The sequence below is a fragment of the Anas acuta genome, chromosome 1, assembly GCF_963932015.1.
Source record: "Anas acuta chromosome 1, bAnaAcu1.1, whole genome shotgun sequence".
Taxonomy (NCBI): Eukaryota; Metazoa; Chordata; class Aves; order Anseriformes; family Anatidae; genus Anas; species Anas acuta.
The window spans coordinates 39,997,777-40,024,446 of NC_088979.1; the positions used below are offsets into that span (position 1 = coordinate 39,997,777).

At 39.6% G+C, this 26,670-nt stretch overlaps 1 long non-coding RNA gene across 1 annotated transcript in view; it reads right to left on the reverse strand.

Annotated features, from left to right (window-relative positions):
• LOC137850120 (uncharacterized) overlaps positions 1-26,670 on the reverse strand; it is a 479,600-nt gene that overhangs the window by 324,066 nt on the left and 128,864 nt on the right. The window lies entirely within an intron of this gene.

Below are 26,670 nucleotides of genomic sequence, written 5' to 3' on the forward strand. Positions count from 1 at the left end.
CAATTACACCCAAATGTGTAGATCACAGATTGACTGAAAAAGATTAACTTTACATCATGTTAAGATGTGCTAAGATGGTTGTCTTATAGCAGACATGTTTTCAAAACTTTGAAGTAGGAAAGTGAGATGAAAAATTTCTCACTTCCTGTCCTGGTTTCAGTTAGGACAGAGTTAATCTTTCTCCTAGTAGCTGGTAGGGTGCTATGTTTTAGATTAGGATGAGAAGAGTGCTGATAACATGCTGATGTTTCAACTGTTGCAGAGCAGCATTTACACCAAGCCAAGGACTTTTCAGCTCCTCACTCTGTCCTGCCAGCGGGCAGGCTAGGGGTGCAGCAAGAGCTGGGAGGGGACAAACCCAGGACAGGTGACCCAAACTGGCCAAAGGGGTATTCCATACCATCTGACATCATGCTAAACAATATGGTGGTGCTAGCCAGGCTGGGGGGGCCAGCTGCTCAGGGTTAGTCTGGGCATTGGTCAGCGGGTAGTGAGGAATTGCATTGTGCATTGCTTGTTTGGTACACATTAGTACTGGTAGTACTATTATCATCATTATTGTTATCGTTATTTTTTTTATTATTATTTTCCTGTCTTAATAAACTGTCTTTATCTCAACTCACAGGCTTCACTTTCCTATTTCTCTCCCCTATCCCAGAGAAGGAGGGGGGAGGATGAGCAAACAGCTGTGTGGTGTTTAGCTGGGTTAAACCACAACACTTTCAAAGAACAATATTATGTATTTAATTTACTGTTTGTTTGTTTGTTTTTAATATTGCCTAAAGTTTGATGTCTGATTGCAGAATACATCTGGTTGATAGTCTCAAGTTTAGTCACTACTTGTATATCAGTCTTATTTGCTTCTCGCCATTCCCTGCTGATTTGCTTAAGCAATTCTCTATTCAATAACTACTTCTGTGAAGTGCTTCTTTGCTGTCTGTCTCATCAGAAGACTAAAGGAAAGTGTACACTCAGGATTCTGTATTGTTTTCTGCAGTTTGTTTATAGCTATTAGATAAGAAAGAGAAGTGAGCTATTGATCCTTGTAAGTGGTTGCAGGATAACAGTCCTCAAAGATTCCAGGAAAGGAAATTTGTTCTAGAAACAAAATGGACAAAAAGGTTCCTCTTTAATCTTCCTACATATTAAATTAAGTGTTATAACATTAGGAGTTCAAAGTCCATAAGAAAACATTATCATAATTCTATTTAGTAACTACAAAATTATTTCCATACGTAGATGCAAAAAGCTGGTATTAAAAAATAAAAAGCATATTTATATTCATATTATAACAGGTGGAAAGATGTTGTTGCATTACTCATGGTCAACAGACTTTGGAGGTAAAAGCAAGTCTCTGACTTCCTGAGGTTGCTCAGGAAATAAAGATGAAAAACCTCATAGGTTGAGATAAAGGGAGTTAATATAACAATTACTGTCAGAGACAAAAGCAACTCAAATAGAGGAAAATTGATTTAATTTATTGTTAATTAAAATAGATATTAATGGTAAGACACAAAGAAAAATATTAAAACACCTTTCCCAACCTCCATCCCAACCCTTTCTTTCCCAGGCTCAAATTTACTCCTTCACTCCTAATTCCTCTACCTCCTACAGTATGATAGACAACTCACCCCACTGAACAGCACACAAGGTGGTGGGTTGGGGATGAAGTTGCGATCAGTCCAAACCATCTCCTCTCTGCCACTCCTTCCTCTTCACACTTTTCCCTTCCCCAGTGTATCCCACCACAGGCTGCAGTCCTTCAGGAAAAAACACACAAATACATAAATAAATAATATAATATAATACAATACAGTACAATACAATACAATAAAAATCTTCTCCAGCATAGTCTCTCTTTGGGCACATGGAACCCATTGGTTTCTTCATGAAATATCGATCTACTCCTCCATGAGCTGCAGTATGGATCAGCCCTGCATGACCCTTTCCACAGGATGCAGAGAAACAAGCTGTGGTCTCCTACACAGGCTGCAGGGGAATCTTTGCTCCAGCATCTGGAGCACTTCCTTCCCCTCCTTCTTCTAGGTGCTCTGCAGCATTTTGCCCTTTCTTAAATACACTTTCCCTGAGGTGCTGCCATCTTGGCTAATGGGATCAAGCATACCCTATATTTAGATGTTGGCTGGAGCTGCCCACTGTTGGACACATCTAGTCCCAGCCACTCCTCACGGAGGCCATCTCTGTGGCCAATCTGTTGCCAGCACCTGGGTGCCTACTTCCAATTTCAAAATCTTCTTCCTTTTTTTTTTTTTTTTTTTTTTTTTTAATAAATAATTTAAAGTAACATGGTTTTAAAGTAATATGGCAGACAGGGACTGCCAATTTCCTATGTAGTTGCTAGAAGTCTGACTATATTCAAGTTGCACTGAGACTCAAAAGGGTATAGAGAATTAAAGGATGGTAACATTAATATTAACTTTATCTGACATTAGAGGCAACACTCCCATGTTTATACTGTTTGCTACCACAAATTACATGACCTTAAACACCTTAAAAACCGTAAGACCTTAAAAATCTCTAATTTAATCACATACTGCTGTGTTTTCCTCAGAAAAGTGGACTCTGTTTAGTGATACAAGCCACAGTGAACTCTGCTTTTGAAATGAATTTATGCATTTTCATTTCCAGTTATTTGGTTACATATGTGAAAGTACAGATCTGACTGCCATCCTGCGTACTTTATTTTACAAATTACTAAGCAAGTTTTTGGGATTTGGACAATAATAAAAACAACTATAATAACAAATTGTGACAGCCCATGCCAGCTGTCAAGATGTACAGTGGGTATAAGTTATAACCATACTCCACGGGCACTATGCTATTTTACATGAGTGATTTAAGTATTTATGTCATATTACATCAACAGTCAGGCAAATGTCATGCTACAGTGGAAAGATCCAGAGCATGAGTTCTAAAATCCATTTGTCTCAGATGATGTTGTCCAGGATGGCAGGCTTTATGGAAAGTTCTCCTACCCATTTCTAACATGACAAGATCCTATAATTTGGGAACTATATGAGTAAGTTTAGAGCCTGATTTATTCCTTTAAATCCAACTCATGTAGAAGCAAAGACAATAGCTGTTTTTTGACTCTTTGTGACCTATCCTAAAAGCTGCTCTCATCTGCCATGATGAGAGCAGCTAAGCATGATTTTTGGTTCTAGCACTGGGATTTCTGGAAGAGCGAGAAAAGTAGAACCAGGGAATAAATAAATAAACAATAAAAAATACTCATACTAATTTTTAAAATATTTTATGTTATAAATTGATCATTTTCTTCAAGATTAAGTTAGGAAAAGTATCAAGCCAGTGAAAAGATTTTAACTTTTGGTATTCTGCAATTCTTGTGCTGTGCATGAAAGAATATGAAATATATAGTCATGCAAAACAAACAAAAAAAAAGACATTAAAAAAGAGAAATAAAAAAGAAAAAGTTACTTTATACTAGAACAAATCCATCTCATAGTAAATTAACATCCTTTAGTAAAATACTGTATTTCGTATCCATGGTCATGTCATAAATTATAGACAAAATTAGTTCAACAGGGTCTTTTTATTTTCTACAGGTGGAAACCTTAATAATAAGGTTTAGGTTGAAGTTGTTTCACTCTTATTCCAAGATCGGAGAATCATAGAAAATCATAGAATGGTTTGGGTTGGAAATGACCTTAAATGACCGTCTACTTCTAAGCCCTCTGCCTTGGCCAAGGGCACCTTCCACTAGACCAGATTGCTCAAAGCCTGACCTTAAACATTTCCAGGGATAGGGTATCCATCAGTCCTCTGGGCAACCTATTCCACTGTTTCACCACCCTCATCATGAAGAATTTCTTCCTAATATATAATGTAAACCTATATTGTTTCAGTTTAAAACCATTACCCCTTGCCCTATTGCTACACTCTGTGATAAAGATACCTTGTTAATATTCCACTGGTGCATTTCTGTTTCCACACTCAGTCATGTACTTGTTTCCCAACATAGTGCTTATGTTGGGAAATATGTTCCAGGTGTACCTTGTTCAGTTTATCATATTTTCCACATTTGGATTCAGCTGTAAATGCTGGCATTTTTGTGCAGTTGTGTCTTTTCTTATTTTTTCATTAGTGTTGTTCGACGGTTAGATCGCCAAGTGACATTAGTCACTTTCAAAGTCTCCAAGACCATAGTCTTTGGAGAGAATGTATGTTATTTATTTGTTTTCTGGAAATACCACAAATGCAAACAAATATCTTATTATACTGAATAATTATCAAAGCTTGCCATGCAGATAAGTATATGCCAAAAACAATGCCATTATAGAGATTGCTTCTGTTTAGCTTTACATAAATCATAATTGCAGAAGATATACAAGAACTTTATTAATATGTCTCCATTAAATACATACATATATATTTAAGTCACTGTATGTGAGGTGTTGCTGGATTAAATTTCTTCTTTACATAGAGAGAACAGTAAACTTCATTTTCTGTCCTAGTAATTTGCCTCATCCATTGTTGCTGCTGTTTTACAACATTTTTCTCTGTTGGAAGCAAATGATGACATTAATAAATATTACAGAATATTAAGTAAAAAGAAGTAAGCTAAAATATTGCAAACTCATTCAATTCATTAAATTTACCATATATTTGTGTATTACTTTTTTTTTTTTTTCCCTGAAATAATTTATTCTCTGTGTGTGTGTTTGCCCTAGAGTTAATAGCTTTTGAAATTTTTCACAAAGTTACTTTGGTTGTTTAAATTGATGTTGCTCTGCTGTATGATGATAATGTTTAATCCTTGTGTATAACATCTTAATTTGACAGAGATGTAGAAGTCTCAAAAATTTTTACATTTCCACAAATTTCATAGAAATACATTTTGGCAAGATGAGCGTCACATTCAGTATTCCAGCTATGCACTGCCTGATTGCATCTAGTTAAATATTAAACACAAGGAAAGTACCAATTTTAACCAGGTTTCCTGTAGAGCAAGGCTGTTTTAATTGTTTCTCTCTATGAATGCAAGTACCTTATTCTTAATCAGAGGTTTTGAATCTGATTGATTTCAGTACAATGTGACAGAAAAAATGATGTCTTTTAGATATTTAAATTTATAGAAGTTTTATAGCAGGTAGATAGATAAAGAAAACAAACAAACAAACAAAAACTAATAGCTTTTGATACTGCTGACTTTACAGATAAACACAGCCGCCAGTATATATTCCATAAATATATACTACACAGAGAGATTGTGGTTCTACAGAAGAAGGTAGAAGAAGTCAATCAGGCAAGGTACACAAATACATACTAAACTAACCTTCAGTATATTCAGATTAAAAAAAAAAAAAAAAAAAAGAAAGAAAAAGAAAAAGATTAATATATGAAATATAAATTATTTAGAACACTTAGTTCATATATTTGATGAAAGAATTGTTACCCATTCTTGGAGTAATCAACATATCAGTGCTACTACCATAGATACTACTGTTTCTTTCTAATTTGCTTTTTTAAAAAAATATAGAGCTTCTTTCTAAAATGTTTGGGACTCAGCTGTCAAAGATAAAACACAATCCCCATTATCACAGTGACTGTAAGCAGCTTGTCACATGTGTCAGTGTATAGCACAGCTATGCCTTTGTGTTTGGAAACCTGTCCCTTTTCTAGTCAAAATTGTTGCACCTGATGACCTTTCAAGCAAACCCCCAAAATAACTTGTTCAAACTGTATTTTATAAAACAATATGAGAATTGTTTGGGGGAGATACTGGAAACACAAATTTCTGTAATTCCACAGTTTTTAATTCAGAAATTGTATATAAAATAAAAAATTGCATTTTTCTTTCATATTCTAATACATGTGCTTTTCCCTTTTGATATAATGCAAAAATGCTTTCAGATGATGTTAAGCATCTTACTGTGATTCTTCTCATTTCTTGCCAGATCTACTGAAAATGGTAATATCACCTTCAAGAAAGATCCACTAAAGATTAGTTTCTGAGCAATGTGTAAGATGTCTTTACTGGAGCAAAAGTAACTTCTGTGCATCAGAGGAAAAGAGAGTAAATGTAGAGTGGTGACCTACTGAGATCTTTCTGGACAGAAAATACACACTTTTTTAGTACACTGCCCTGTGCATTCTTTTATGTTTAATATAACCTTGATGAAAGAAGCAGAGCTCAATCAATAGTGGTTTCTTTAAACTGAGGTTCCTGAAAAGAACATTTGACTTTTCTGTTCCTTTACAGACAAGTGACCATCCTCAGTTCGAGTTAATAGCTTTACTTTTCACCTCTTCTTTTTATTTAGTACAAGTATCTGCTGTGCAATAGTAACTCACTTTACTCCCAAAGAGTTCCAAAAAATAAAAACACACGAGTTTTCAGTCACATGACTATAGAACAACCACTAAAATAATTCTTAGCTTAAAGTTAACAGAGAAAAAGGCAGAAATGAAATGAAAGGTTAAACAAGATTTTCAGGTAGCGTTAGATCCTCCCTCTTCCTCTGAAGAGCTGGATGCTTACTAATGTCTCTCATCCTAGCCATGTGTAGTGACATGTGAGGAAGGGATAGTGTTTTGTTTGAGAATGCTTGTGGCTACCTTGTCTGTAATAAAAATAAAAATAAATAAATAAATAAAAACAAAACAAAATACAAGAACAGAGATACAAGACTGCTGCTTCCTGATGCTGCAGAAGAACTTTTAGAGTAGCTCTGATCTTTTTTTCACATTCACGTACATGTCTACTGAGTACAAAGCAGAGCTAATGAATTTGAGAAAGGGAATAACTAAACTTCTCCAATTACTCTATTCTGCTAAATTCTTGTGATATGTAGTGATATATCTGGTCATATATATGGCTTTTAGGCGTCTTCATTTCTTCCACAATATTTGTCTTTGAAAAGACATTTTCATCCACAGAAATGTAGTGTCCCTTATCTTTTAAGTATGTTTTTTATTTCTAATCTAAATCTCTGACCATTCAATATCATCTGTAGTGCCTTTTCTTTCCAATCTATAGTACTTTTTGCTTAAATTGGACACACTGTGCTTTAAATTTCAGTTCTAAATGATCTATCTAGGTATTAAAGTTGCATTTAAGCACTTTGTAGTGCTGGATAATTGATGCTTTAAGTTTCTACTGCATTTCTGCTAGTGGCTTCTTAGAGTTCATTTGAAGGTAAAGCACCATCAGTGAGAGATAATTGCGGGGTGTTGGTTGAGAGTTGAGCCTAACATAATTTACAAAATCTATTACTCCAAAAATCTGAATACATTTCTAGGGAGTTCTGCCAGGGTAACCAACATGTGGGCTTACTGTGGGTGCTAAGAAGTATGACCGCAACATTGTGTTAAAATCTCCATAGGTAAAAAGAACATGCACACATTGTTCAGGAGATAGTAATTATTTCTCAATTAAAGAAATGTTAAGCATTGCAATTTACATATACTGCTGTCACAGAAAATAAACTGGAAAATTTTAACACATTTAAACAATTAGTGACAGGAAAGATCATGACATTTGTATGAATGTACTGAAAACCTTTGTAAGATATGTACATAATGCATTTTAAATTAATATTCTATAACTATAACACATTAAACAACATTATATTTTAAGAATTACTTTCTACCTCTCTGTATAAAATATTATAAATTAGCTTGGGGACAGCAACATTTTATTACCATTTACAGAAGTGTTAAAAAAAATAGTGTTTTCCACTACATTTTGCAAACTATAAGCACATCTCATACTAATCAAAAAGAATAATCTGTCTCTCTGCAAGTGATACAGTTATCCAGACTTAGATGTCTAGTTTCTCTTCAGATTATCTGAGACCTGCATGTCAGGTTACTAACTGTAATGCAAGGTCCCTGACTTTCTGGAATGGAACAGAGAGCCCAGACTGGATTCTCTAGGGCATCTAAAATGTCATTAGGTCTGCTAGTGAATCTTAATCCAACTGAATCATTCATAGGTTTCCCTGCACTGTGATTATCAAGTTAATGCTCCCTGTTACTCATGTTTTGCTGTGACCCCATCCAGCCAAAGAGATAGTTTAACTTGAAATTTCAGTGGTTTACCAGTTTTCTAAATATTTCTTTCAAAAATTACCACTTCTTTTACACTACAGACACTGATGGACAAGAAGAATATCCAAAACGAATAAGTGGAGTTTGTCTATTTAGTAATCTGAGATATATCACTTTATCCCTCTAGAAACACTCAAGCAGGTGAGTTTACTTGGTTTGAATTTACCAGTGAGAGTAATTTGTCATTATCTCATATTTATTAGTATTAATAAATTAATATTTATTAACCTATTTTAATTTATTATTATTATTTAATATACTACTGTCCCTGTGCATTACCACACTCAGAGAAGAACTACATGACATAATGACAAAAAAAAAAAAAAAAAAAACATTTCCAATATAAATTCCTGCCATCCTGATTATTAGAACATCTGTGTTAACAGATCTTTGCTGGAAAACTTAATGAAACTTCTCCAGAAGCAAGACTTTATTCTTTTTTAGTATGGTTTTCCTTCCTTCCTTCCTTCCTTCCTTCCTTCCTTCCTTCCTTCCTTCCTTCCTTCCTTCCTTCCTTCCTTCCTTCCTTCCTTCCTTCCTTCCTTCCTTCAAATCTCATGCAGTTGCTCTGATTTTATTTGGTAGTTGAAGAATTCAGAAAAATGTGTATTTCAGAGTCACATTTTCCAGTATAGATAACCTTATTAGATAATATTTTCTAAGACAACTTAGATAACATTATTTTTCATTGTGCTATCACTGAATAGTCTTTTAATGAAAAATTGACTTCCTTAAACATTTAAGTCATAACCCAAGCACTGAAAAGCTAAGGGCAGCCCTCTCTAACATCTTTGCCAAGATCAAAGGAAGAAAGGGTGAGGAAGAAAATCTTTGTAATTCTTGACTGGGGAATATAAAAGCTTTATTATGACAGAGGAAAAAAAAAAAAAGTAAAAAAAAAAAAAAGTAATGTTTAGTATAAATACAATTAATTTATTGCATTTGGATTGGCGATTATGGAATCATTGAGCTATCATTGAAAGTGTGACATTTTTCTATAGTTATTTTGTTATTTTTCTTGAATATCACATGTTCCCAAGAGCCTGTATGAGCCTGTATAATTATCACTGCTTCTATAAATTAAAGAAAGTAATAGGAAAGGCAGACCTCCTGATGACTAAACTATGAAACCATTGTTCTTTCCCTTTGGTGATAAGTAAATAAGTCATAATGCCTAAAATGGACACCTGCTACAGAACATAAAGGCAAAGCTCAGATAAATGAAAGTAGTTTCCCATTGCAAGAAGTAAATAATGCAGTTCATTTTTTTAAAGTTATTCAGAGTGGTGGTCAAGGCAAGAAAAAACACCACTCACATTAAGGACATTAATGCTCTTTAACAGGTTTTGATATCTCTATATCTTTTTATTATTATTATTATTATTATTATTATTCAAAAGAATTAAAAGATTAAAAGTTGTTCAGAGAAAACTCCATCTCGTCCCTGTCCAAGTTTTAACCAGTCCTCCCACCCCTTCTTCCCCCCAAATCAGTGTTCTCTCCTGATATGGCAATCTCTATTTCTAGGACAATTTCAGTGCCTCTTTGGAAGACATGCAAAATGCAGATCTTCACATCTTTATTTATGCAGAGCTGTCAGCATTTGTGAATAGACTCATTTGTATTCTGTCCTACTACTTCCAGTCGTTGAATTTATGTTATATGGAAATGCCATGAAAACATCATCGGTATCAACATGAAATAGTAGCTCAATTTCATGTGTCAACACCATTGCATGAGCATAATTTCACAAAATAATTCAGACAATATGGATCTTCAAGGAATCTTTAATCCAGCCTCCTGTTCATAGCAGGATCAGTTATAAGATCAGATAAGGTTGCTCATGGCTTTCTCTATTTCAGTCCAGAAAACATCTAAAGGTGGTGAATATCTGGACAACCTCCTCCACTACTGGACTGTCTTTGTAGCTAAGAAATTTTTCATTATATTGAGTCCAATCTTGTTTTGACTGTTGCCCCTTTTCCCTTGTTCTTCCATCACACACCACTGTGAAGCCTAACAATTATTTAGAGGATGTTATGGATCTTTCTTGAAGGACACTAGTAACAGAGGCAATCAGAATACATGCGGTAGTCAGTTTGATCTATAACTGTATCAACTGTGTGGTTCATGTGTGCTTCAGTTTGCAACAGTAATCCGGATGGTCTACTGCCCTGAGCATGGAATGAAAGAATCAAAGAAATACAAGGTGAAAGGACTCCCAAGACATTTTCTAGTCCAACCTTCTTCTTGAAGATTGACTATTGCTAGCACCAGATCAAGTGAAGAATAGTTTTATCTAGCAAGGTATTAAAATCCCTGAAGAAAGGTCCCACTGCTTTCCTGCTTCTCCTAATGAAATATTTTCCCCTGATTCCCAGGCTGAAACTTTTATGCTGTAGCCTATAGCCACTGCATTTTGTGACTATTAGTCAATATCAATTAGGATTTAATTTTAATTTCTTGTAGTTGCCTTTCATTCTATGTATTTGTAGGCTGCTGTCAAATCGCCCTAATAGCCTCCACTTTTCCAGACCAGGCAATTCCAAATTCTTCAACCATAGATTCATAGAATCATAGAATATCCCAGGTTGGAAGGGACCCATAAGGATCATGGAGTCCAACACCTGGCACAACACAGGTCTACCCCAAATTTTAGACCATGTGACTAAGTGCACAGTCCACAGAATCATAGAATCACAGAATTTCTAGGTTGGAAGAGACCTCAACATCATTGAGTCCAACCTCTGACCTAACACTAACAGTCCCCACTAAACCATATCCCTAAGCTCTACATCTAAACGTCTTTTAAAGACTTCCAGGGATGGTGACTCCACCACTTCCCTGGGCAGCCTGTTCCAATGTCTAACAACCCTTTTGGTAAAGAAGTTCTTCCTAAGATCCAACTCTTCAGATGAATACTCAAACAGCAGTATAGGGTTACTATATATTTTAATTACTATTTGAACTCACATCAGGGAATAATCTCAATCCAGATGATAACTCAGGACAAAATTATAATTTATGCAGTGTGGATGATCAAGTAACCAGTATATGGTGCTGTGGTGGGGTGCTTATATGTTTGACCATATATAAACATTGATGCCATCTAAAACAAAGTCATACTCATTCATCAGTCTGCAGTCCTTGGTCTGAAATCCTCAAATCAGACCAGGGAGAGGATGAATTGTAAATATAGACTGGTGCTTTGAATATTTTCCTTGATAGTTTCTCAGTTGGCAGATATTCAGTATCTCTTTTGGGAAGGAAATCTGGTATACTTTATTATAAAAATATTTATATCACAACTGAATGTTATACAGTTCCAGCTTTTATATGGTTATTCAAACAAAACAAACAAAAAGCCTGTCATTAGTTCCATTATTGTCCTTTAATTAATCAAAAACCTTTCAGCAGTTTATACACCAGTCAGACAAGAGATTATTCTCACGCTGCATTTAGTGTTAGTACATCTTCACCTTGAATGTTGTGTTTCATTCTGGGTTCCACCAGTATAGAAAGGAAGGTAAAGTCCTTGAGAGCATACAGAAGAGGGCGACAAAGCCGGTAAAAGGACTGGAAAGCATTTCCTTTGAGGAAAGGCTGAAGACACTTGGGTTGCCTAGTTTAGAGAAAAGGAGGTTAAGAGGCCTTGCCACATGGGATTGGCACAAAGCTACACCAGAGGTGGTTCAGATTGAACATTAGGAAAAATTTCTTTGCTAAATACTGAAACAAGCTTCCCAAGGAAGTGGTTGATGCCCCATGCCTGTCAGTGTTCAAGAGGCATTTATATAATGACCTCATTAATATGCTTTAAATGTTGTTTATCCCTGAAGTGTATTAAAGTTTACTAGCAAGAAATTACATATTAAAATGTGTTTTAATTTTAATCTTGAATGTAGATATTTATATGTGGGCTAGTTATATTTATTATCTTGCAATATGGTGAAGACAGTAAATTTGGGGGGGAAAAAAAATCTAATACTAATCAGTAAATTCCAACAATTATGATGATATAATATAATGTATATATGTATGTTATATAGATATATACACTTGATTTAAGTGTTGATCTCTAACTTTTAAATAGCTATAAGTACAGAAGATGATTTTTAGATTTAGAAAATCCATAAAGATGACAAAAAGGCACATCACATGCAGAATTATTTGTACACCACTTCTAATAGATATTGAAGTTAATGAGTGAACTTGTGATGGCTTAGATTGAAATTACAAGAAATCGTTTATCTGGAAAAGTCCTTAAAGGAAAAGATAATGAACACATAACGAGTAGCAATGTGAGTAATTTGAACTGTGGTGTGCTTTATGTTGTGACAGATTGACCAAGAAACAGACTTTTAAACAAAGAAACAAACAAATAAACAAAATGCAAGTATTTAACCCAGTTCTCCCTCTTCAGACATGACATCAGACTGGCTCATTAATCATCTCACCAGATTTGACTGATATGGTAATAAAAACAGGTATAAGTAAAACAAGCATATTAATTCTTGTTAGTACTGAAATTATGTTTAAATCTGGAACATTCAGTTTTAGAACTGAAACATTAATTCAGATAAGGGAGTATGATAAAAAAACACCAGTCTCTATAGCTAATTCATCTCTCTTTAAAGTTCTTTCTCTGATGAAGAGCATTAAGATACCATGCTACAGAAATTAGATGTTTCTGATGGTTTGAGACAAAAATCATATAAAATTTAACAGTACAAAAGCATGGTTGTACCTTTATAAAACTGTAAAAATGCTGTAAATAAGAAAACACCTGAGGGGGTAGCTGATTGCAGAGAACAGTCAATACTACAAGAATATAAAACAAATAATCCTACAATGCATCTGGAAATGTATTCCTACTAGCTCCACTACTTTCTTGAGCTATCATTATTTATGATAGCGCAAGCAGCTTTAGTTGTAGAAACAGGGTACAAAGAGTACAAACACAATCCAGGTTCTTCCTGGACTCCATGGAAGTAAATAATTGTGATTTAATGGCAGGAAGCTGTGACAGGGAAGGTTCATACTGGGTTTCAGAAAAAGGTTGTTCACTGAGGGAGTGACTGGGCACTGGAAGAGGATCCCCAGGGCAGTGGTCACAGCACCAAGCCTGCCAGAAATCAGGAAGCATTTGGACAATGCTCTCAGACATAGGTTCTAATTTTTGGGTGTTCCCATGCAGACCTAGAAGTTGGACTCAATGAATCTTGTAGATCACTTCCAACTCAGGATATTTTATGATTCATTGGTTCTATTAACAAACCATACAATTTTAATAATAAAAATATTAAACCATACAATTTTAATAATAAAAATAATTTAAAAACCCACTGGTCTAGCTTAGATACCTAAACTTTGCTGGCTAAAGGTAAACGAGATAAAACATGTTATGTTCATATTTGATCATAGGTTTTATTATGGTAGATTGATTCAATCAGTTGAAAGAAACACTCAGTAAAATGGCAAGAATTAGCACTTACCTATAGTAATCATAATAATTAATAATGGAGTTTTATAAGATCTAGCAAAATAAATGTAGAGATTAGTAATAATTTTTATCAACGACTCAGCTGGGAGAGATTCTGCTCTTAGAATGTCATATAATGTTCATTTCACAATCAGAGGAAAAAAAAATCAGAACAGAGAGAAAATACAGAGAGCAAAACAAAATGTTGTTCTTATTATGTTGTGTTTTAGCCAAGAAGCTGTGTAACCAAAATATAGCTTTGACGCCTTTTGCCTCTGGAGCCATTACTTTTGACCTAGGTTAAATATTATATTGTGCATTTAAACATGCTTGTGCATTAAAAAATGCATGTGCTTTTAAACCTTGTTTTTGTTTTGTTTTGTTTTGTTTTTCTCCTTCAGCTTAAAATTACAGAATCTATCTAAATGGTCTTTAGATTTATCACGGAGATCTTCAGTTAAGATAACCTCGTAAAGAATTAGCTTCATTCATTTGCCTTAGAAGAGAATTCAAGTGCTATTAAAAATCATTCCTGAGATTAACATAGATTCACATAGTTGTCTGGTTTTATGTGCTTTCCTATATTTTTGCTAGACAAGTGGCTGAACATAAACGCTGTAATACAGCAAATATATATATATGTATATATTTAGGGAGATGAAGATGGTGAAGGGCCTAGAGGGGAAGACATATGAGGAATGGCCGAGGTCACTGGGCCTGTTCAGCCTGCAGAAGAGTAGGCTGAGGGGGTACCTCATCGCGATCTACAACTTCCTCGTGAAGGGGAGAGGCAGGTGACCTATTCTCTGTAAACACCAGTGACAGTACCCACAGGAATGGTGTTAAGATGAGGCAGGGAAAATTTAGGCAGAGAAGGTTCTTCACTGAGACGGTGGTTGCACACTGTAACAGGCTCCCCAGTGAAGTAGTCACTGCACAAACGCTGTCTGAATTTAAGAAGCGATTGGACTGTGCACTTAGTCACATGGTCTAAACTTTTGGGTAGACCAGTGCGGTGCACTTTGCAGTATGCTTTTTGCAATTTGACATAGAACATATTATACAAAAGCATTTTTATACACTTTGATATTTATATTCCTATAGGCAGAAATGTGTATGACACTGATAATTCCATATATACAATGAAATTCTACTTACCACAGCTGCATTCTTGGCCTCTGTTACTCAGGTCTGAAGTTGCCTTCCATGAGATCAACATATTTTAGATTATTTTATCCTTGTCTGTCTGCATATGTGTCGTTCAAATACTCTCCCAAAGGAAGTTCATCCTTTCTTTCCCCACAACTCCCCAAGAGATTTCACTGTTTTTTTGTTTTTGTTTTTTTTTTTTTACACACACACACACAAAAACAATCACATAAAGAGTGTTATTACAATTAAAATAACTTATAAATGAGACAAACACAAAGTTACAAACTAATAGTTTAACTGAATTATAATCAGTATAGATTCTGTGATATGGTAGATGTAACATCATGTTACTTATTGTATCATATAGCAAATGTGAAAACATTACTTGAAAACATAATTGGGAAATATGAATGTAAGATATGTATTTCAACAACAAGAAAAAAAACAAACAAACTTGTGGAGGTTGGAAACAATGCATATTTGCTACTGGAAAACAGAACTATTTTTGTTACTTTTCAAAAATTCACTGGAAAATTACAAAGTTTTTGAATTAGATTTGAAAAATAAAATAAAATAAAATAATAAAAAAAAAAGGCAACCAAGACAACCTGCTAATAGACTGTGCAATAAGTAGAACATTGTACAATGAAAAAAAAATTTTCAATTTTTTTTAAGTCTCATCTAAAGGACTCTTTTGTGACATATTTTGAAACTTTCACACACATACACGCAAAAAAAAAAAAAAAAAAAAGATGATCTGAAGATTATCAATATGATCATTTGATGTTTTTTTCCTCTACCTAAAAAAAAAAAAAAAAGAAAAAAAAAAGTGAATTCCAAGTATAACTTAAATTCAGGATAAAATATATATATATATTATTTTTCTTCATCTGTTCTGACCTTTTTTCAAGACCTTGTTGTTTATAGCTTCTCTAGGTATCCACATATGTAACAGATTTATTCCATGTGTTCAGTTTTGTGGTATAAGCAAGGCCTGTTAGAGCGGATCCAGAGGAGGGCCATGAAGATGATCAGAGGGCTGGAGCATCCTTCCTAAAAACTACAGGCTAAGAAAGTTGGTCTTATTTTGCCTAGAGAAGAGACAGCTCTGGGGTGACTCAGGAGCTTCCTTTGCCAGGAAGCTTCCCAACCTAGTTGCCAGGAAACTTCCCAACCTAGTACGCCCCTCTGATTATTATCCTCTTTTGATAGTCCAGGTGGGCAGTGACAACATTGAAGAGAAGCCTGAAGGCTATCAAAAGAGAGTTTAGGGGGCTGGGACGGTTAGTGGATGGAGCGGGAGTGCAGGTGGTGTTTTCGTCCATCCCTACGGTGGCAGGGAGGGTTACAGAGAGGACACGGAAAGCCCACCTGTTAAACATGTGGCTCAAGGGCTGGTGCCAACGCAGAAATCTTGGGTTTTTCGACCATGGGGCACTTTACTCAGCACCTGGCCTGATGGCCGTAGATGGGTCCCTATCTTTTAGGGGAAAAAGGATCCTGGGTCAGGAGCTGGCGGGGCTCATTGAGAGGGCTTTAAACTAGGTAAGAAGGGGGATGGGACTGAAGCAAGGATTGTTGGAGCTGGGCCAGGGGGAACAATAGCAAGGCTGGAGGATAGGGCAATGGCCCAGCTGAAGTGCATCTACACCAATGCACGCAGCATGGGTAACAAACAGGGGGAGCTGGAAGCCATCGTGCAGCAGGCAGGCTACGACTTGGTTGCCATCACGGAGATGTTGTGGAACCAGTCTCATGACTGGAGTTCTGCAATGCCTGGCTATAAGCTCTTCAGAAGGGACAGGCAGCACAGAAGGGGTGGTGGTGTGGCTCTCTATGTTAGAGAGTCTTTCAATGTTGTAGAACTCGAGGCTAGGAATGACAACGTCGAGTCCCTTTGGGTTAGGATCAGCAGGGACAACAAGGCTAGCGTCCTGGTGGGGGTCTCCTATAGACCGCCAAACCAAGATGAGGAGACGGATGAGGAGTTCTACAGGCAGCTGACAGAAGTTGTGAAATCTTCAGCACTTGTACTCGTGGGGGACTTACAGGCCTGTCAGTCTCACGTCAGTGCCTGGTAAAATCATGGAGAAGATGGTTCTCGAACTTATTGAGGCGTACCTGGGGGACAAAGCAGTCATTGGTCCCAGCCAGCATGGGTTTGTGAAGGGTAGGTCCTGCCTAACTAACCTGATTTCCTTTTATGATAAGATCACCCGTATGGTGGACCAAGGGAAACCAGCTGATGTGATTTTTTTGGACTTCAGCAAGGCTTTTGACACGGTTTCCCATAGGATCCTACTGGACAAAATGTCCAGCATACAGCTAAATAAAAACATCATGCGATGGGTGAGCAATTGGCTAACGGGCAGGGCCCAAAGGGTTATGGTGAATGGGGCTGCGTCAGGCTGGTGGGCGGTCACCAGTGGGGTCCCTCAAGGCTCCATTTTAGGACCGGTACTTTTCAATATTTTTATAAACGATCTGGATGTAGGAATAGAAGGTATTTTGAGCAAGTTTGCTGATGACACCAAACTTGGAGGAGTTGTGGACTCGAATGAGGGTGGAAAGGCCTTGCAGAGGGATCTGGATAGGTTGGAGAGCTGGGCGATCGCCAACCGCATGAAGTTCAATAAGAGCAAGTGCCGGGTCCTGCACCTGGGACGGGGAAACCCTGGCTGCACATACAGCCTGGGCGATGAGACGCTGGAGAGCAGCCTAGAAGAGAGGGATCTGGGGGTCGTGATAGACAGCAAGTTGAATATGAGCCAGCAGTGTGCCCTGGCAGCCAGGAGGGCCAACCGTGTCCTGGGGTGCATCAAGCACGGCATCGCTAGTAGGTCAAGGGAGGTGATTGTCCCCGCTCTACTCTGCGCTGGTGCGGCCTCACCTCGAGTACTGTGTGCAGTTCTGGGCAGCACAGTATAAAAAGGACATGAAACTGTTGGAGAGTGTCCAGAGGAGGGCTACGAAGATGGTGAAAGGCCTGGAGGGGAAGACGTACGAGGAACGGCTGAGGGCACTGGGCCTGTTCAGCCTGGAGAAGAGGAGGCTGAGGGGAGACCTCATTGCAGTCTACAGCTTCCTCGTAAGGGGGTGTCGAGAGGCAGGAGACCTTTTCTCCATTAACACCAGCGACAGGACCCGTGGGAACGGGGTTAAGCTGAGGCAGGGGAAATTTAGGCTTGACATCAGGAGGGGGTTCTTCACAGAGAGAGTGGTTGCACACTGGAACAGGCTCCCCAGGGAAGTGGTCACTGCACCGAGCCTGTCTGAATTTAAGAAGAGATTGGACTGTGCACTTAGTCACATGGTCTGAACTTTTGGGTAGACCTGTGCGGTGTCAAGAGTTGGACTTGATGATCCTTAAGGGTCCCTTCCAACTCAGGATATTCTATGATTCTATATCCTGGAAGCACAACACAGCCCAGAGAAAGCAGTCTAGGACGTTTCTGGATAGAGTAGAACATAGCTTCCTGACGCAGCTGATTAGTGAGCCTACCAGGGGTGGTGCCCCGCTAGACCTTCTCTTCACAAACAGAGAAGGACTGGTGGAGGATGTGATTGACGGGAGCTGTCTTGGGCAGAGTGACCACGAAATGGTGGAGTTCACTATTCTTGGCGAGGCCAGGAAGGGGACCAGTAAAACCGCTGTATTGGACTTTCGGAGGGCTGACTTTGGGCTGCTCAGGACACTAGTTGGTGGAGTTCCTTGGGACGCAGTACTGAAGGGCAGAGGGGTCCAGGAAGGCTGGGCGCTCTTCAAGAGGGAAATCCTAATGGCGCAGGAGCAGTCTGTCCCCATGTGCCCAAAGATGAGCCAGCGGGGAAGAAGACAAGCCTGGCTCAACAGAGAACCGTGGCTTGAGCTTAGGAGAAAAAAAGAGGGTTTATAATCTTTGGAAAAGTGGGCAGGCCACTAGGGAGGACTATAAGGATGTAGCAAGGCTGTGCAGGGACAAAATTAGGAAGGCCAAAGCTCATCTGGAGCTCAATCTGGCTACTGCCGTTAAAGATAACAAAAAACGTTTTTATAAATACATCAACACAAAAAGGAGGACTAAGGAGAATCTCCATCCTTTACTGGATGTGGGGGGAAACTTAGTTACAAGAGATGAGGAAAAGGCGGAGGTGCTCAATGCCTTCTTTGCCTCAGTCTTTAGCGGCAATACCGGTTGTTCTCTGGATTCCCAGTACCCTGAGCTGGTGGAAGGGGATGGGGAGCAGGATGTGGCCCTCACCATCCACGAAGAACTGGTTGGTGACCTGCTATGGCACTTGGATGTGAACAAATCGATGGGGCCGGATGGGATCCACCCAAGGGTACTGAGAGAACTGGCAGAGGAGCTGGCCAAGCCCCTATCCATCATTTATCAGCAGTCCTGGCTATCGGGGGAGGTCCCAGCTGACTGGCGGCTAGCAAATGTAACGCCCATCTACAAGAAGGGCCGGAGGGCAGACCCGGGAAACTACAGGCCTGTCAGTTTGACCTCAGTGCCAGGGAAGCTCATGGAGCAGATCCTCTTGGGAGTCATCATGCGGCACTTGAAGAGCAAGCAGGCGATCAGGCCCAGTCAGCATGGGTTTATGGAAGGCAGATCCTGCTTGAGGAACCTTATCTCCTTCTATGACAAAGTGACGCGCTGGGTGGATGAGGGAAAGGCTGTGGATGTGGTCTACCTTGACTTCAGCAAGGCTTTTGACACCGTCTCCCACAGCATTCTCCTCAAGAGACTGGCTGCTCGAGGCTTGGACTGGCGCACGCTTCGTTGGGTTAAAAACTGGCTGGATAGCCGGGCCCAAAGAGTCGTGGTAAATGGAGTCAAGTCCAGTTGGAGGCCAGTCACTAGTGGTGTCCCCCAGGGCTCGGTGCTGGGGCCGGTCCTCTTTAATATCTTCATCGATGATCTGGACGAGGGCATTGAGTGCACCCTCAGTAAGTTTGCAGATGACACCAAGTTAGGTGCGTGTGTCGATCTGCTCGAGGGTAGGAAGGCTCTGCAGGAGGATCTGGATAGGCTACACCGATGGGCTGAGGTCAACTGCATGAAGTTTAACAAGGCCAAGTGCCGGGTCCTGCACCTGGGGCGCAATAACCCCAAGCAGAGCTACAGGCTGGGAGATGAGTGGTTGGAGAGCTGCCAGGCAGAGAAGGACCTGGGAGTGATGGTGAACAGTCGGCTGAATATGAGCCAGCAGTGTGCTCAGGTGGCCAAGAAGGCCAACGGCATCCAGGCTTGTATCAGAAACAGTGTGACCAGCAGGGCTAGGGAGGTGATCGTCCCCCTGTACTTGGCTCTGGTGAGGCCGCACCTCGAGTACTGTGTTCAGTTTTGGGCCCCTCGTTACAAGAAGGACATCGAGGTGCTTGAGAGGGTCCAGAGAAGGGCGACGAAGCTGGTGAGGGGCCTGGAGAACAAGTCCTATGAGGAGCGGCTTAAGGAGCTGGGCTTGTTCAGCCTGGAGAAGAGGAAGCTCAGGGGCGACCTTATTGCTCTCTACAGATACCTTAAAGGAAGCTGTAGTGAGGTGGGGGTTGGCCTGTTCTCCCATGTGCCTGGTGACAGGACGAGGGGGAATGGGCTTAAGTTGCGCCAGGGGAGTTTTAGGTTAGATGTTAGGAAGAACTTCTTTACTGGAAGGGTTGTTAGACACTGGAAGAGGCTGCCCAGGGAGGTGGTGGAGTCACCATCCCTGGAAGTCTTTAAAAGACGTTCAGATGTAGAGCTTAGGGATATGGTTTAGTGGGGACTGTTAGTGTTATGTTAGAGGTTGGACTCGATGATCTTGAGGTCTCTTCCAACATAGAAATTCTGTGATTCTGTGACTCTATAGAGGTTTTCCAGTATTTAAAGGGGACCTGCAGTAAAAATGGCAAAAGTCTTTATCAGGGACTATAGTGACACAACAAGGGATAATAGTTTTAAACTAAAAGCAGCTAGGTTTAGATTAGATATAAGGAAGAAATTCATCATGAGTGTGGTGAAGCACTGGAATAGGTTGCCCAGAGAAGTTGTGAATGCCTCATCTCTGGAAGTCTTCAAGGTCAAGGTGGATGAGGCTTTGGGCAACCTGACCTAGTGAAAGCTGTTGCTGACCATGCCAGATAGGTTGAAACTTTAAAGTCCCTTCTAATTTAAACTGTTCCATGATTCTGTAAGCTTATATTTCCCTTATTGAAGCAAAATAGTCATTACTAGCATATAAAGAACACAATGTGACACTGCCAAGAAGGTGTTGAAACTTTATATTTTAAGAGTACAAGACTGCTTTCTGGAAAATCATTAATGCCTTATTTTCTATTATAGGAATCATGAAATGTTAATTTGAAACAGGGGAACAAAACTCATTCTGTTGAACTCTCATTGAACAAATGAGATCAGTTCTCTTCAATTTCATGTATGGTCCTGTCCTGGTTTTAGTTGCTATAGAGTTAATTTTCTTCCTAGTATCTAGTATAGTGCTGTGTTTTGGATTTAAGATGAAAATAATGTTGATAATACACTGACATTTTTGTTTTTGCTGAGCAGTGCTTACATTAAACTAAGGACTTTTCAGTTTTTCTCAGACTGTCTTGCCAGTGAGGAGGCTGGGAGCGCACAAGATATTAAACTGTCTTTATCGCAATCCATTAATTTCACTTTTCTTCTGTTTCTCTTCCCCATTCCACTGGAGTGGAGTGAATTAACAGCTGTGTGGTACTTAGCTGCATGTTGGGTTAAACCACAACATTCCTTTTGGTGTCCAACATGGGGCACAAAGGTTTGAGATAACAGATATGAACAGAGTGTGTTAAAAGAAATTTTTTATAAGCATTATATTAGTTTAACAGTTGCTGGTCACAAAGTTGATCTTTTTGCTCTCATAGTTGTTGTACTTGTTCTCAGAGTTGTGTTTATGCCACACATTGCTGTCTATGTTCCCTGTTGTGTTGTTTATCATCTCTGGGGTGTTGTTTAAGGTTCTCATTTTGCTGTACCATTTAAAAATGGCTTATGATATAATAAAATTAGCAGTTGTGAGATTAATCTGATATTTGTACTCAGCATTTATATAATCTTCATACTTCAGGAACCACCTCTTAGAAACTATTAATAATCACACTCTTCACCTGTTCTCCTTGGAGAGCCAATCTGGGAGAGATTAAGAATGACACATTCCCTCACTCCTTCACCTTCCCCTTCCCCTTCACCTCTACCTTTCCCTCCAAGCTAGCATGTTCTTATTGCTATGTCTCCTAACTGTGTTTCAGATTTTGTTTAAGGTTAAACAACTCTTTGAGAACACCATACAGAGACCTGCCCCGAGGCTGGATAGTTAGGAGTGGGAGTGCATGGAGCAGTGGCAGTGTATGGCAGGCACCTAGGACAAGGGCACTTCCAGTGTTTCAGAACTTCATCACTGAATCGTTCAGAATCCTGAAAAACTGTTAAAACATTTGGAAAATAATGTACAGTCCCCCAGGCAATTCCAGAGAGACACAAATCAATGCAACATTTTGGAGCCTGTCCCATGCCTGAGCTCTATTTAATGAGCTCTATTTAATGAGCTCTATTAAATGAGCTCTATTTAACACTATTCAGCATCCTCAAGAGGAAAGGAAGGTCTCTGGATCTGATGATAAAAAGACAGGTGCTGTTGCCTCTCCAACCTCTGAGACAATGTATTTACTCCAACCCTTGAAACAATTCCTGCAGCTAAACCAGAAAAACATTCCCAGCTGGTATCCTATACCAAAGAGACAATGGAAGTGAAAGTCAAATTGTTTAGTAATGGAAGACACTCCTACTAAAAAGGGGAAGGATTTATTAGTCTCTAGTGGACTCCAGTGCACGGTGTACCCTGTTGTCATCAAGATATAAAGAGACAGAACTCATCTGTATTTCTGGAGTGACAGGAGATCCCAACAACAAACTGTATTAGAGCCCAACAGGGAATGAGTGGCAAAAGCACCCCATTGTGACTGTCTCAGAGGCTCCATGCATTCTTGGCATAGACTACCTCAGGAGAGAGTACTTCAAGGACCCAAAAAGGGAAGGCTTTGGGCAGAGCAGCATTAGAGAAAGAAGAAATTAAAAAGTTGTCAATTTTGTCTGGTCTCTTGAAAGACCCTTTTGTTGTGGGACTGCTGAAGGTTGAAGAACAGAAGGTGCAAATTACTACCACAATGGTGTAACAGCAGCAATATTGCAATAACTGTGACTCTCCACTTCCTATCCATGAGCTGATTCATTGACTAGAGAGCCAAGGAGTGATCATCAAGACTCTTTCACACTTTAATGATTCCATATCGCCAGTCTAGTGGAGAGTGGAGGCTAACAGTGGACTATCATGGCCTGAAAAAAGTCACACCACCATTGAGTGCTACTGTGCCAGACATGCTAGAACTTCTATATGAACTAGAGTCAAAGGCAGCCAAGTGGTATGCCACATTTGATCTTGCTAATTCTTGTTCCCATTGGCAGCAGTGTATAGGCCAAAATTTGCTTTCAATGAAGGGACATCCTGTACGCCTGGAATTAATTGCCCTAGGGGTGAAAGCACAGCCCTGCCATTTTCCATGTACTGATCCAAACTCCACTGGAGCAGGGGGAAGCTCCTGAATACATTCAGTACTACATACACAACATCATCATGTGGGGTAACACAGAATAATAATTATTTGAGTAAAGGAAAAAAATAATCCAAATCCGTCTGAAAATCGGTCACCAAACCTTCACAGGAGATCCAGTTTTAAAGAATAAAATAACAAGTCGAACATTGTCAGATCCCAATGGACGTGATCAATAAAATTACAGCTATATCTCCAACATCTAGGAAAAAAAAAAAAAAAAAAGGAAATCCAAGTAAATCCAAGCTTTTGTAGATACTGGAGAATGTATTTTCTGAATTGTAAGTCTGATTGTAAGCCCTTTCTATCAAGCAATTCAGAAGAAGAATTATTTCAAACAGGGCTCTGAGCAATGACAAGACTTTGAACAAATTAAACAGGAAATAACTCATGCAGTAGCCTTTGTACAAGTTCAAGCAGGACAAGATGTAAAAAAATGTGCTCAACATTGTAGCTGGGGAGAATGGACCTGCCTTGAGCCTCTGGCAGGAAGAGGCTGGGAAGGCTCAAGGTTGACCTGCATGATTTTGGAGTCACGGGCACAGGGGGTCCAAGGCCTGCTACACTCCAACTGAAAAGAGGTATTGGCAGCTCCTGCTTCAGAAGTGGTTGGTACTGATGCACAGCTTCACAAGCACCTTGACTAGTGCTGGGCTGGATGTTCAAAGGGAGGGTCCTCTCATGAGATCATGTAGCTGATGCTACATTGAGTAAATAAGTCACCCTGATCACACAGTGGACTCAAATAATAAAGCCCACTTGCCCAGAAATCTTGGAAGTGATCATGGACTGGCCAGAAGGCAAAGATTTTTGAATATTGCCAGAGGAGGAGGTGATGCGTGTTGAAGAGACACTACTGTGTAATAAACTGCCAGAAAATGAGGAACAATATGCCATGTACATGGATGGATCCTATTGTATTGTGGGAAAAGATCAGAGGTGAAAGGCTGCTGTATGGAGCCTTACAAGTTACAGAAACTGCTGAAGGACAGGGTGAGTTGAAAAAATTTGTAGAAGTGAAGGCCATACAGCTGACTTTAGATATCGTTGAATGAGAAAAGTGGACGCTTCTCTGTCTCTATACTGATTTGTGGATGGTGGCAAATGCCTTGTGGTGGTGGTTACAGCAATGTAAGCTGAGCAACTGGCAACACAGAGAAAAAGCTATATGGACTGCTGCATTGTGGCATGATATTTCTGCCCAGGTAGAGAAACTGTCTGTAAAAGTGCATCACATAGATGCTCACTTAACTGAGTTGGGTTACCAAAGAATATCAAAACAGCCAGAAGGAGGATCAGGCTACAAAGAATGACGTGGCCAGGTAGGTCTAGACTGGCAACATAAGGCTGAATTATTTATAGCTCAATGGGCCCATGACACCTCAGGCCATCAATAAAGAGATGCAACATATAGATAAGCTTGTGATCAAGGGGTGGAACTGACCATTTACACTATTGTGCATGCTATCCATGAATGTGAAACATGTATTTTCTGGAAGACTCGAAACATATCCTGTGCCCCATGCCACTGTCAGGAGCACTATCCTTGACCTTGAAAAACAGGTCTTAGGATGATAAGGCATCCCAGAAAGAATTGAGTTAGATAACAGACCTTATTTCTGAAATAATCTCATAGACACCTGGGCCAAAGAGCATGGTATCGAGTGGGTATTTCAATTCCCCTATCATGCACAACCCTCCAGAAAAATTGGATGATACAATTGACTGTTAAAGACTAGAATGAGAGCAATGGGTGCTGGGACATTCAAACATTGGGATACACATTTAGCAAAGGCTACCTTGTCAGTCAATACTACAGGATCTGCTAGCCAAGCCAGACTTGCCCAATCAAAAGAGTTATGTACTGTAGAAGGGGATAAAGTCACTGTAGTACATGTAAAGAACATACTGTGGAGACAGTCTGGGTTGTTCCTGTTTCAGGAAAAAGCAAACCCATCATAGAATCATAGAATATCCTCAGTTGGAAGGGACCCATAAGAATCATCGAGTCCAACTACTGGCACCACACAGATCTACCCAAAAATTCAAACCAGGTAACTAAGTGCACAGTCCAAACGCTTCTTAAACTCCAACAGGCCTGGTGCAGTGATTATGTCCCTGGGGAAACTGTTCCAGTGTGTGACAAACCCTCTCAGAGTTGTTAACTCTGATGTCTAGCCTAAACCTCCCCTCCCTCAGCTTGACACCATTCCCTCGGGTCCTATCGCTGGTGACTAAAGAGAATAGATTGGTGCCTGCCTCTCCACTCCCCCTCGCAAGGAAATGGTAGACCGCAATGAGATCTCCCCTCAGCGTCCTCTTCTCCATGATGATCAGGCCAAGTAACCTCAGCTGCTCCTCATACATCTTCACCTCTAGTCCCTTCACCATCTTCATAGCCCTTCTCTGAACACTCTCCAGTAGTTTCACATCTTTTTTGTACTGTGGTGCCCAGAACTGCACACAGTACACGATGTGAGGCCACACCATCGCAGAGTAGAGCAGGACAATCACTTCCCTCGACCAACTGGCAATGCCATGCTTGATACACCCCAGAATACAGTTGGTCCTCCTGGCTACCAGGGCACACTGCTGGTTCATATTCAGCTTGGTATCAACCCCAGATCCCTCTCTGCAGGGCTGCTCTCCAGCATCTTGTTGCCCAGTCTGAACATATAGCCAGGGTTGCCCCTTGACAGATGCAGGACCCGGCACTTGCTCTTGTCATAGAATCATAGAATAACCCAAGTTGGAAGGGACCCTTAAGGATCATCAAGTCCAACTCCTGACACCACACAGATCTACCCAAAAGTTTAGACCATGTGACTAAGTGCACAGTCCAATCACTTCTTAAATTCAGACAGGCTTGGTGCAGTGACTACTTCACTGGGGAGCCTGTTACAGTGTGCAACGACCCTCTCAGTGAAGAACCTCCTCCTGATATCTAGCCTAAACTTTCCCTGCCTCATCTTAACACTATTTCCGTGGGTCCTATCACTGATGTTTACAGAGAACAGGTCACCTGCCTCTCCACTTCCCCTCACGAGGAAGTTGTAGACTGCGATGAGGTCTTAACCTTTTGTTAAACTTCATGTGGTTGGTTATTGCCCAGATCTCCAATCTGTTCAGATCTCTCTGCAAGGCCTTTTCTCCCTCATCTGAGTCCACAACTCCTCCAAGTTTGGTGTCATCGGAAAATTTACTCAAAACACTTCCTAGTCCTAGATCCAAATCGTTTATAAAACCATTGAAGAGGACTGGCCTTAAAACAGAGTCTTGAGGGACCCCACTAGTGACCATCTGCCAGTCTGATGCAGCCCCATTTACCACA